Raw genomic sequence first — 12,004 nt, forward strand, 5'->3', positions numbered from 1 at the left:
AAAATTGTCCGTACATTTATTAAGGCGCATGATCCACCATATTTTGAGGAGATTTTTCGCATGACCAGGTGTTCATTTGCGGCAATTATCAATAAGTTGGAGGAATATGATGAATATGTCAGGGCAGAAAAAATTATCAATATATCGGCCTTAAAATCACAGTTGAAAGCCTTGCAAGGTCAAAGTGGTAGTGGCAAGAAACCTCAATTCAATAAGAAGGAAGGAGAGAATGATTTCGTTTGGGATCAGGGCCCCCCGACTAAACCTAGATTTCAGAACCGATCCACCTACTCATTCCCCTACCCCTATTACTCAAACTCCCGTTCTGTCTATCACACTACTGTCAACCATCCTCGCCCCCGACCCAACTACACAAACATACCTACACCACTTTTCCAAATTTCTCAACCAAGTTTGCAAACTCGACCTCGACTTCCTTTTAATACAAGACCTGTTCTGCCGAACAACGAAACCCATAATCATCCTCAAACCAATAAAACTCAAAATCAAAACCAATACCGTACCTTTACCAATTTGGACCGACCCATTGACCAATTATACGAGCAACTTAAAGCTGCTGGTAAAATTGACATGGTGCCTTCTCAAACCTACCCTAAGGGCCTTCCTGCTGGTTATGATCCTCAAACCATTTGTGCATATCACTTTGAAAATCCTGGCCACTCTACCAGCAATTATCGGGCACTAAAGCATAAGATCCAAGACATGATTGACGCTGGGAACATAATTTTAAGGAAAAAAGGTGAATCATGGCCGAATGTCAGCAAGAACCCTCTTCCTGAGCATAAAGATACTGTAGGGGCCATTACCATTGATGAAGAGTTTGAGCAGTCTGCCAAATACACTGTGGGGGAGTATGAAGTAATCGAAATAGTCCAGAAGTCTTTTGACGTGCACGGGGTATACTTATACAATAAGTTCATTCACAATCAAGTTTTACATTTATAAACTCCTAAATACCCCACACGCGATTTATCGCAAGTATACGAATCGTGAGCGAGTATAGGGTATTAAGGGTCGATCCCACGGGGAAGAGTGCAATTACCGGTGTTTTTCAAACTCCTTTATTATTTAGACTACCACAAATATAAAATTTATGAAAATAACACTAGAAAGCTCCTAGAGATATGGAATTTCTTACTACTCTTGCAAATGAGAATACCAGTTAAGTGAATGTTATTATCTTGGCTAGTTATGGCATAATTTCCTAATGTATGTGAAACCTACTCTCGTAGTGATTCAACTATACTTGTAATTAAGCCATACCTACTCTCGTGGTTATGAATTAAATACAAACTCATTTCTTCTATGAAATTACATGAACAAGTCACTTAAGCCACATAGGTGCACCTCTACTCTCGTGAGTGTACTCCCTAAGTTTATCACTTCTTTGAACTAGTGTTAAATTCCAATTCTCATTGCAAATTTAACACCTTTAGATAATCACAATTAATGGCCAGTTAGTTATGATTAGAAAAACAAAAGTGATAAATAACTTGCTCAAAATAATATCACTAAATAACCAAATAAACATCACTAACAAAATATAGAAAGTTCATCCATACTCTAGGCATAAACTTTAGCAAAACATGAACATAAGATCCAAACTTGTATTATAGTTAAACATGAAATTAAATATAAAAGAGAAAGTAATAGAAGAGATGTCACCCTTGTCACATGAGCTCTAACTCTCCATCCTTGCTCCTCCAATTTTCATCCAAATCTAACTACAAATACAAGAAGGTAACACACACTAACTATAAAATACTAGCCTAACTAATGAACTAAGGGAACATCTAGTGAAGACTACATTTTTTGTGAGTTTCCCTAGCCTTCCCAAGTTCTTTTGAATCTTGCAAGTCCATGGCTATATATAGATAAATGCAGTCAGGAAATGAGGCTTGAAACATCCCTTTTACAGCTGCTAATTGCTTGTCATATGTTCATTCATAGCTGTAAATTATTGAAGGAGAAAACAGGTTGTATCAGTGGAGAGCAGCTATTTCTGACCAGAATCTGGCTACTTCAACTGCTATTTTCTCTATGATGGCAGATGAATTGGCTCTTGTGCAAAACATAGAAGTTATAGTCCATTGAAATAGCTGTCCAATGCTTCAAGAATCATCCAATTTGGAGTTTTGAGGACCAAGATATGATAAAAATACCACTGACTGGTCAATTCCGCGTTTTCAGCTCTCAGCAGCAGACTTTTACTTTTGTATTTTGACATTTTAACCAGGAAAACAGTCGAATTGGACTTTGATGTCTTCATACCAAATGTAGATCTGTCTCTTAACTTAAAAAATGGTTCAAGAATCATCTCAATCCAATTTATGTAACTCAAGATATAGCCAAAATACAAAAACGTGTCAAAGCTGAACATCTTGCTTCCTTTTGACTTTAATTGCATTTCTTCTTTCACACTTCATATTCTATTTTTATCACTTTAATCCATCATCAATCATCAAATTATATTCTCAATGCACTCCATTTGATGATTGAATCAATAAACATGTAAAATATAAAATTTTATCATAAAAATCCATAGAAATGCAATTTTCACACTTTAAACCACAAAATGCATATTTTCACTAGAATCTTAGTTAATTATTTATAAAATTAAATAAAACACACCAAAACTAACCAATAAAGCACACTAAGAATACGTAAAATATACTCTTATCACCTTTTGTGCTCGAAAGAGCCATCTAAAATTGGACTGCAAATCACATTCCTTCCCGAAGGAAATTTTGGTAAATCTAGGGGATTGCCTTTGGTTGTGAACTATGAAAGAAATCATTCACATGGTTCATCTTTTGCATTTTCGTTTTGTAAATAGTTTTGATTCAGATGTCTCTTCAATACAAATCTTATTTTAAATAGCGTATCATTTGTTAAATAACATATTATGACATTTTGTCCTTTATTTGAAATTCAATGAAACGCACAATGTTCATTTTTTAATTATTTTACTTATGCATTGTTGTATTTATCTCATTCTTTTTTTTAGATGGCCAAAAATAAAACACATTGACCCTTTGGATATCACTATTCCGGAATTTGATGATTGCAATCTCGATATCTCTCACGAGTTTTGGAATTGGAAATTCAAGACAAGAGCGATAACGAGGGAGAATCAGAGTCTTTGTTAAAGAATTTTGAACAATATGAAGAGAAATCCAAATCGAACTTAGAAGAAACAGAAATCATTGGCACTGGAGTCAATGTCAAAGAGATAAAAATTAGCATTCATTTGAATGAGAAGCAGAAAAGGTGCTTACAATAAGAAGGTCAAGTCATGACTATTCGAAGAAGGAGACAAAGTGTTGAAACGAATTTTGCTAGTGCAAAAAGAAGTCAAAGGCAAGTTTGCCCCAAGTTGGCAGGGCCCGTTTATCATCAAGAAGGTATTGCCTGGTGGAGCACTTGTTCTCGTAGAAATGGATGGATAAGGTTTCCTTCAACTGATCAGTTTGGATATTTGTAAGAAATTCTTTATCTGACAAATGGAAGTTTCCTTTCAGGGTTAATGCGAGGAATGGAATGAAAGTCAGGCCTTTTTCCTTTCCAATTAAACATTCTATCTCTAGTTATCCTTTTTGAACGTTCAAAATAAATTATTTCATTTGGCGACCCCTGAGGATCGCAAGCCGCACACTGGGGCAAGTTTGAGTTGAAAGAAAAGGAAAGAAAAACCTCAAAAGGTGAAAAGTGATAGAGGAGCAAAAAGAAAAGAAAATTAAAGGCAAAAAAAATCTCAGTTAAAAAATAAATTGGGGCAAATTTGAAAATTTTCAAAAGATGAATGGAATGAAAGAAGAAAAAAAAGGGAAAATAAAAGAGAAGAGAAGCTCAGTTGAGAATAAATTGGGGCAAGTTTTGATTTAACCCTAAAATAGGGTTGGCACAACAATGCGATCTCAAATCATTTAAACCACTTTTGAAATCTGCCTTCAAACCTTAACCTTTTCTTAGCACCTCACCAGACCCCATTATAAAAACCAAAAGTCCTGACTTCTGTTCTTTATATTACCTCTTTTAGAAAATTTTCTAATCAAATGGCAAATGATATCAATACACCTTCACCAATTTTGCAACGGAAAGATTGTCACACTGATGCTATCATTTCTTAAAACACATTTTTGAGTTGATAAAAGCTATCGGCAAGATTTGTTCATTAGGTGAAAACCCGAAAGAGCACCTTTGGGAAAAAGAAAGAAAAAAAAAAGAAAAAGAGAAATGGAAAAGAAAAAAATTAGAAAATAAAAGGTGGGGGTAGCCTTAGTGAAAACTCGAAAGGGCGCTAAGGTAGGGTTTTATAAGGAGAAATGAGCTTGGATTTAAAGGGCTGGTGACTCAGTTCATTGGAATTTCTCTTTACATTGTAGTTCTGTTGCTAAGCATTGAACTCCGGAAAAACGATATCCAAAGGGTCAAATGTGGCATTTTGTTCGAGAATCAAAGTGTTTTGGTTCATCAAACATAAACTTTCGAGTGCACAGGTTTATTTCTTTAAAATCAATTTTCTATCAATAAAGGTAAATCGTTGCTTTCATGTTACTTGGTGTAGACACCAAAATTTCATTTATCAAATTCAATTTATAATTATTATTCTTGTTTTATCTTATTTTATTTTATTTTTTTTATCAAAAATGATAATTAGTGTTTATTTTTATTTATTTTTTATAAATTAGGTTTATCATTTTCATTTTTAAGATATTTTTGCATTAAATTTCTTAAAAAGGAAAAATTCTCATAAAAATTCAAAATTTGTCTTTAAACCTTTAGATTCATTTTTTTTAAGATAAATAAAAATTGTGCAAAGCATTTACAAGTAGGAGTTAACATTTTTTGTTGTTTACCTAAATTGATTTTGGAAAAAATATATAATAAATAAATAAAAATAAGAAGACAAGTGTATTAGGGGGATATTAAACAAGTGGAGTGCATGCAAATAGGACAAGTGTCTCATTCTTGGTTGACAACACATGCAAGGGGGAGTAGGTGGCTAGACACTTGGAAGTCTAGAATAATTTGGAAATTTTGAGAACACAAAAGACCAAAGGAAAAAGAGAGAGCCACAGGCTTGGGAAAAGAAGAGAAAAAAGAAAAGGGGAAAGGCTTGGTGGCTAGGTAGAGAGGAAAAAGGCAAAGAGAGAAAAAAGAAAAGGGAACCGAGGAGAAGGTGGTCGGCTGGGGTTGCAAGAAAGCTACGGGAAGGGAAAAGCCAAGGAAAGGCTGCGGGCAAAGGGAGGAAGTGAGAGGGAGGAGAGGGTTTCGGCTGGAGGAAAAGAAAGAAAAAGGGAAGAAACCAGAAAGGGGAGAGCTTGGGGAAGAATCTGGGGAAAATTTGGGGGACGAAAAAGAAAGATCAGAAGATAGAACAAAGCAAAAACAAAGAGAAAATCTGCTGCAAAAAACCCTCACCAGGCTGACGGATCAGCCTTAGTATTTCTTGATTTTCGATCTCGGTAGTGCCCATTTGGAGGAGATTTTTCTTTCTGCACCATCCTTATAATACCAATCAACAACTTTTGTAAGAAAGCGTTTGGCTAAAACGTCTTTAACCCCTTCAAATCCCGGCCCAAAGTGGCGACTTCATCAGCGCTGAAATTGTTTTGCAACAAGAGCTTCTTGGGTTGTGTTTCCAGAACCAGCGTGATTTTCTTGAGGTTTTACGTTCTACTTTGCTTCACCAACAATTGCAGGTAGCTCTAGCTTTTCTTCCTGTCATTTTTTACATAATTTTGGTGAAGATTTGAGTTCATCACATCAGTTTCATGTTCCTTCTTTGTGAATCCGCTTGTTGTTTCATCCTTTTGTGGTTCCTGATGCTCTGAAGGAATTTGTTTGGCTGATTAAAATGCATCTAAAAGGCTTTAGGGTAATTTGATGTTCAATGGTTAGATGGTTTGGCTAGACAAACAGTGACTTTCGATGGAACCAACTTCAGTTTACCGCAAGTTTATTTCTTTCTTTCTTTTCTGCGTTTCCATGTCTAGCTGCTTTGATTGGATCTTCTGGAAATAGATGATTGTGTTTGGGTGATGTTAATAACAATGGGTTGAAGTTCTTGCATTGGGCTTTGGTTATCAAATTAGTAGAATTTGTTTGAGTTCTTGCGCACCAACATATCTAAGTTGCAGAAAAGGAAAGAAACCCACGATGAAGAAGAAGCCCCTTCGATGCTATGCATGAAAGATTTTCCAAATTTGCACTTTAACCCCTTCATTTTTGTCTAATGCCGCTACGGCCCTAATAATTGGAAAATTTAATCAATTTTGTTCCTTTAAAATGTTAATTTTCTTTGATATGATTTAATGTGATTTTTGGATAGATTTTAGTGAATTTTAGGATTAACTTTGAAGGGTTAATGATTTTTGATAGATTTATAGTTTTGATTTGGATTTTAGTGGAATTTTTGGAAGATTTTGTTGTTTAATTATAACAGATAGATTTTCATTTATTTTTTGTGAATTTTATCATTTAGTTTTGGCAGGTTTCATCTTAAGCCATTAATTTCATTTTATTTTAATGAGACCCCTAATACTTGTCATAATAATAATTTGATCCCTAAAACTTCTTTAATTCTTTCAATTGAGTCCTTGTTTGTTTTAATTTGTTAAATATGGGTTGTTTACTTTCATTTGAATGTTTTGATGGATTCAATTTCATTTTTATTTCCATTTGTTGTGATTATTCGTTAATTAAAGTGATGCCTTGACCATTTTATTGTTTTAGAGGGTAAATAAGGAAATTGCATTTCATTAGACAACCAATTCAAGGGAGGTACACTCTACTCTTTTATTGTGATTTCATTTAACCCTATGTGCTCCTATGTGATCTTATGTGTATATTGCATGCTTTTTGAATGCTTTTATTCATTTTATTTTCATTTATTTATTCATTCACTTTATTTGTTTTAATTTTGTATATTTATTTTAATTTAATTTTTGGTTATTTGAGAGGCATTTAAATGCCAAATTGTAATAGCTAGGTTATTATTTCATTTCATTTCATTCTTTCTCTTTTAGATCGTAGTTAGGGCCCCCACATGTAATAGTTAGGTCTTTTTTCATTTTATTTGCTTTGTGTGTCTTGCATGCTTGTGTGTTACGTGTTACTCGTTTTCCTAGGGTCTTGCATCTAGATATCATGCTTATGTGCTATGTGTTTTATGTGATTTATGTGTTTATTTGCTTTATTATGTTTTACATGATTTATTTGATTATAATAAATGCATGACGCCGCCATGCTAGTCCAACGCTAGTTGTGACCCCCTTTCTTCGATTCCACAGTAGTCCAACGCTAGTTGTGGTCCTCTTTCCTGCTTTCTCGCTAGTCCAATGCTAGTGAGAATGTATAGACATGGGCTGATCCAACGCTAGACCCTTAGGGATCATCAAAGCATTAGATTATGTTTGTGTGTAACAAATCACTACATTTTCATGCATATTTTCTATTTTTTAGGGTTTTATCATTTTGCATGACATTCCCCTTATATGTATATCCCTTATCCCATATTTTCTCTATACATATATCCCTTATCCCTATGTGTGAACCATGACATTAGATTTGCATTTCATTCAAGAAAATTAGAACTAAGTTAGTACATTTTGCTTGATTAGATTAGGAAAATTATCTCTCGAATATGGAATATGGACGAGTGTGGCTCTTTAATCTTAGCATGCTCGTATTCTCTCTATTAAAAAAAAAAATTAAAGTCACGAACCTAGTCCCCCACACCCGTTATGATGCATTCCTTTAGGTCATGTATATTTGTATAATTATTATTTTCTTTTCTTTTCTTCGAGTCTCATATTTTTGCATATTCGTGACCTCTTCAAAAGAATCACTCTTGGGCATCATAATTAATGTGATTTCCACCAATTAAACTTGGAAGAGATATTTCGACTCTCCGATATCCTCCTACAGTTAGGATTTTGCATCCATATAGTGACATCCAAATGTGATAAATTTTTAGATTAAAATAAGAAAATTTTTTACTAAATCATGCAACTAACTTTGGTTAGGTTGAAAGGGTGCCTTGAATTTTATCTTTGTCTTCCCTTTCTTCAAATGTGACTCCCGACCCCTTTTCTCTCGATTTTTGCAGATTTGGAGTCGTTTAAAAAGGGTTTTCTCTATTTTTGCTTTAAAAATTCATTTTAGGTGACTTGGTACACCTTAACTCAATACCAAGTGGTGACTCCTATTTTTCATTAAAACCCTTTTTAAACTATTATTTTGGGTCAAAACCGTCGCACTTTTAAGTCCCATTTAGACCCATTTTCTTTATTTATTTTCTAAAAAATCAAAAACTCATTTTCACTCAAAAGAAATCAAAATTCATTTTTTTAATCAAAAATCAATCAAAAATCCATTTTTCTAAACACGTTTATTTTTCATTTAAAAAATGGGGCGCGACACTTGGATTTTTATCATTTTGTATAAATAAAATATTTTTCTTGTGTTTCATGGTCTCATTTTTTCCTTTGGGTTTATCAAATGACAATCCCTCTGATTTATTGAAAGTCCCTGGATACCAAATGTTATACTTTATTAGCGTTGAAAGTCAATGAAACTTGATACAGTTCACAGAGAAAAGTGGAGTTTTTGCAGCATCGAGGGGAGAACATCATAATATTCATGTTTACACGTTTCTTGAAAGCTACACGAGTCGAATGATGGTGGCATTATTTGTTCTTTCTCTTGCAGGTCCATACATATTTCAAATAACAAAATTGGGGTAAATTTTTTATATAATTGTGAAATGTCGCCCAAGAATTGAATATTCATGGTTCAGACCGAGGAAGAGGTGTGAATCAAAGTCTTAAGGAGGGGCAACAATGCCAGAATGCAAAGCAAACGATAGATTGCACAATAATTGGTTGAAATTGGGGCAAAATTTTTTGAAAAGATTCTCCAGATCAAAAAAATCAAATTTAATTTCTTGTTGGTGAGTCTCAGCATCCACCGCGCACCCTTCTACCTCCTTTCTTGACAATCAAATTTAATTCCTATTGGTGAGTCTCAGCGTCCGCCACGCACCCTTCTATCCCGTTTCTTGGAGCGTAACCGCATCTCTCCACGCATCGTTTTCTAATTATATCAACTTACTTTGACTGACTGATGTCACGGCAGACTTGAATTTTATCCCACTGACCGCTTTTACTTCGGTTGAGCTTGAGTTTTATCCTACCAACCTCGGCAGGGTTGGGTTTTATCCCACTAACCGATTTTATCTCGGTTGGGCTTGAGTTTTATCCCGCCAACCTCGACAAATTTGGGTTATATCCCACTGACCGTTTTTATCTCGATTGAGCTTGAGTTTTATCCCGCCAACCTTGGCAGACTTGGGTTGTATTCCACTGACCATTTTTAGCTCGGTTAGGCTTGAGTTTGAGTTTTATCCCGCCAATCTCGGTAGGTTTGGGTTGTATCCCACTGACCGTTGTTACCTCGATTGGACTTGAGTTTTATCCCGCTAACCTCGACAGACTTGGGTTGTATCCCACTGACCGTTGTTATCTCGGTTAGGTTCCCGCCAACCTAGGCAGGCTTGGGTTGTATCCCACTGACCGTTTTTATCTTGGTTGAGATTGAGTTTTATCCCGCTAATCTCAGCAGGTTTGGGTTGTATCCCACTAACTGTTTTTATCTCGGTTGGGTTTGAGTTTTATCCCACCAACCTCGACAGACTTGAGTTGTATCCCACTGACCTTTATATGTTTGCTTATTTCAGTTTGCAGCAGAATAAATACAGTTAAGTATTTGGTGTCTACGTCTTTGTCTCGAGTCTCTTCGAAAGTCAGACAAAGAGGGGCAAGCTGTAGACACCAAAATTTTATTATTTTATTCAATTTTAGCTTTATTCTTGTTTTATTTTATTTTATTTTTATTTTTATTGATTAAATGATAGTTAATGTTCATTTTGTTTATTTTTATAAATTAGGTTTACCATTTTCATTTTAAGGTATTTTTGCATTAAATTTCTAAAAGAGGAAAAATTCTCACAAAAATTCAAAATTTGTCTTTAAACCTTTTAGATTCACTTTTTTAAGATAAATAAAAATTGTGCAATGTATTTACAATTAGGAGTTAACATTTTTTGTTGTTTACCTAAATTGATTTTGGAAAAAATATATAATAAATAAATGAAAATAAGAAGACAAGTGTATTAGGGGATCATTAGACAAGTGTGTTAGGGGAATATTAGACAAGTGGAGTGCATGCAAATAGGACAAATGTCCTCATTCTTGGTTGACAATATATTCAAGGGGGGTTTAGGTGGCTAGACACTTAAAAGCCTAGGATAATTTGAAAAAAAAAGGATAGAAGCAAAAGGGGGCTACGGGGAAAACTGGAGCAAGGGGGGAAGATTCTGGTAAGGAAAAAGAGAGAAACGAAAAAGCCAAGCTAGAGAGAGAGAGAGCTGGGGGTGACAGGCTGGAGAAGGAAAAAACTGGAAAAGAGAGAGCTTGGACAGGTAGCTAGAGGCTGAGGGAAACAAGGGTTTCGTGGAAGAGAATCGAAACTAAGCGAGAGAGAAAAGGGGAAAGAGACTGGGAAAAGTGTTTTCTGGGCAAAGAAACCAAGCAAGAAAAGGCGGCGGAGGAGAAAGGGCTGGGACCAGTAGCAAGGAACAAAGGAGAAGCTGGAAACAGCCGTCGCTTGCAGAAATCATCCATCACCACTGCCATCAGAACTTCTAAAAGCATCCCCAAAGCTGTTGCTTTTTGCTGTTTACCTGTATTTTAGGTATGGCCGTGTCTGATGGTTCTCTCTTTTCTTACCATTTTGTTTCTAAAATCTGTTTTTTCACCCAAGAGCCAACTCCGTCTGTTATTTGTTGCGTTTCATCCAACGCTCTCTGTTTCATGTCTGGGTTTTGTTGTTTGAGGAAGGTTGAGTTATATTTCTGTTTTGGCTGAGAAATTCGTGGGTTTGGCCTGGGTTTGGGGATATACCGCAAGCTTTCTTCTTTCTGTCTTGGTTGCATTTTTTCTTATCCAGTAGCATTATGGGATCTGTTGGGAATAGGTAGTTGTATTTGGGTGTTGTTAACAACGCTAAGATGAAGTTTTTAGTGGGTTTTGGTTGATGAGCTTCCTAGCTTTGGTTTTTAATTTGTGAAGGATGTCTGAGGTGAATAAATTGCCAAGTGGTAGTAAGAATATTGCATAAAGAAAACCAGCGAATACGATGGAGTCCTCGATTAGGTTGCCTGAAATATTTGGAAATGCATATTTTCTGGTCCCTTTCTATTCTAGATGTCCTTTGATTGAACGTTCAATCTTGCGTTTAATGATAGTTGGGTTCGAAGTTATGTTTACAGACATCGCAATCCTCCTGGGTTGTTAATAAATTGCAAAGTTGCAAAGAAAACGCCTGCTGCACTTTTTCTTTTGCTGTTTATTTCTTTGACGGTCAACTCAGTTTCTCTGCTTTAATCCTGTAACAAAGTGTAGCGTTTGATTTAGTGGATGATTGAGACTTGTAGCGTTCGTTTGTTTTAATCTAAAATCTTGTCTGCGTGATGAAATGAAAAGAAAGCCGCGGCTGGAATGTTTGCAGAAGGAAAGAAGGCTCCAATTGCAGAAAACCTTCGAAGCATGCATGGAAATTTTCTAATAAATCGCACTTTCTAGTCCCATTGTAGGCCCATTTCATTTCCTTTATTCATTTTCTAAAAATCAACAAAATTCATTTTTACTCCAAATTAATCAAAATTCATTTCTTTATTCATTTTCTAATTAAAAATTCATTTTTCTCAAAATTAACCAACAAATTCATTTTTATAAATATGTTTTTTTCATTTAAAAATGGAGCACGACAGCTTGGCGACTCCTATTTTTTATTAAAAACCCATTTTAAACTTTTATTTTTGGATCAAAATCGTCGCATTTTTAAAAGTCCCATTTAGGCCCATTTTCTTTATTTATTTTCTAAAAATCAAAATCCATTTTTATTCAAAAATTAATCA

General features: G+C 35.0%; 1 long non-coding RNA gene across 1 annotated transcript; it reads left to right on the top strand.

The window, feature by feature from the left end:
* The first annotated feature begins 5,088 nt into the window (after positions 1-5,088).
* On the top strand, positions 5,089-11,406 carry LOC140006510 (uncharacterized). The gene is made up of 2 exons (XR_011814170.1): positions 5,089-5,726; positions 6,760-11,406. It is a non-coding gene; the product is annotated as an uncharacterized lncRNA (long non-coding RNA).
* The last annotated feature ends 598 nt before the right edge of the window (positions 11,407-12,004 follow it).

This window comes from Coffea arabica, chromosome 5e, assembly GCF_036785885.1.
Source record: "Coffea arabica cultivar ET-39 chromosome 5e, Coffea Arabica ET-39 HiFi, whole genome shotgun sequence".
NCBI classification, from domain to species: domain Eukaryota; kingdom Viridiplantae; phylum Streptophyta; class Magnoliopsida; order Gentianales; family Rubiaceae; genus Coffea; species Coffea arabica.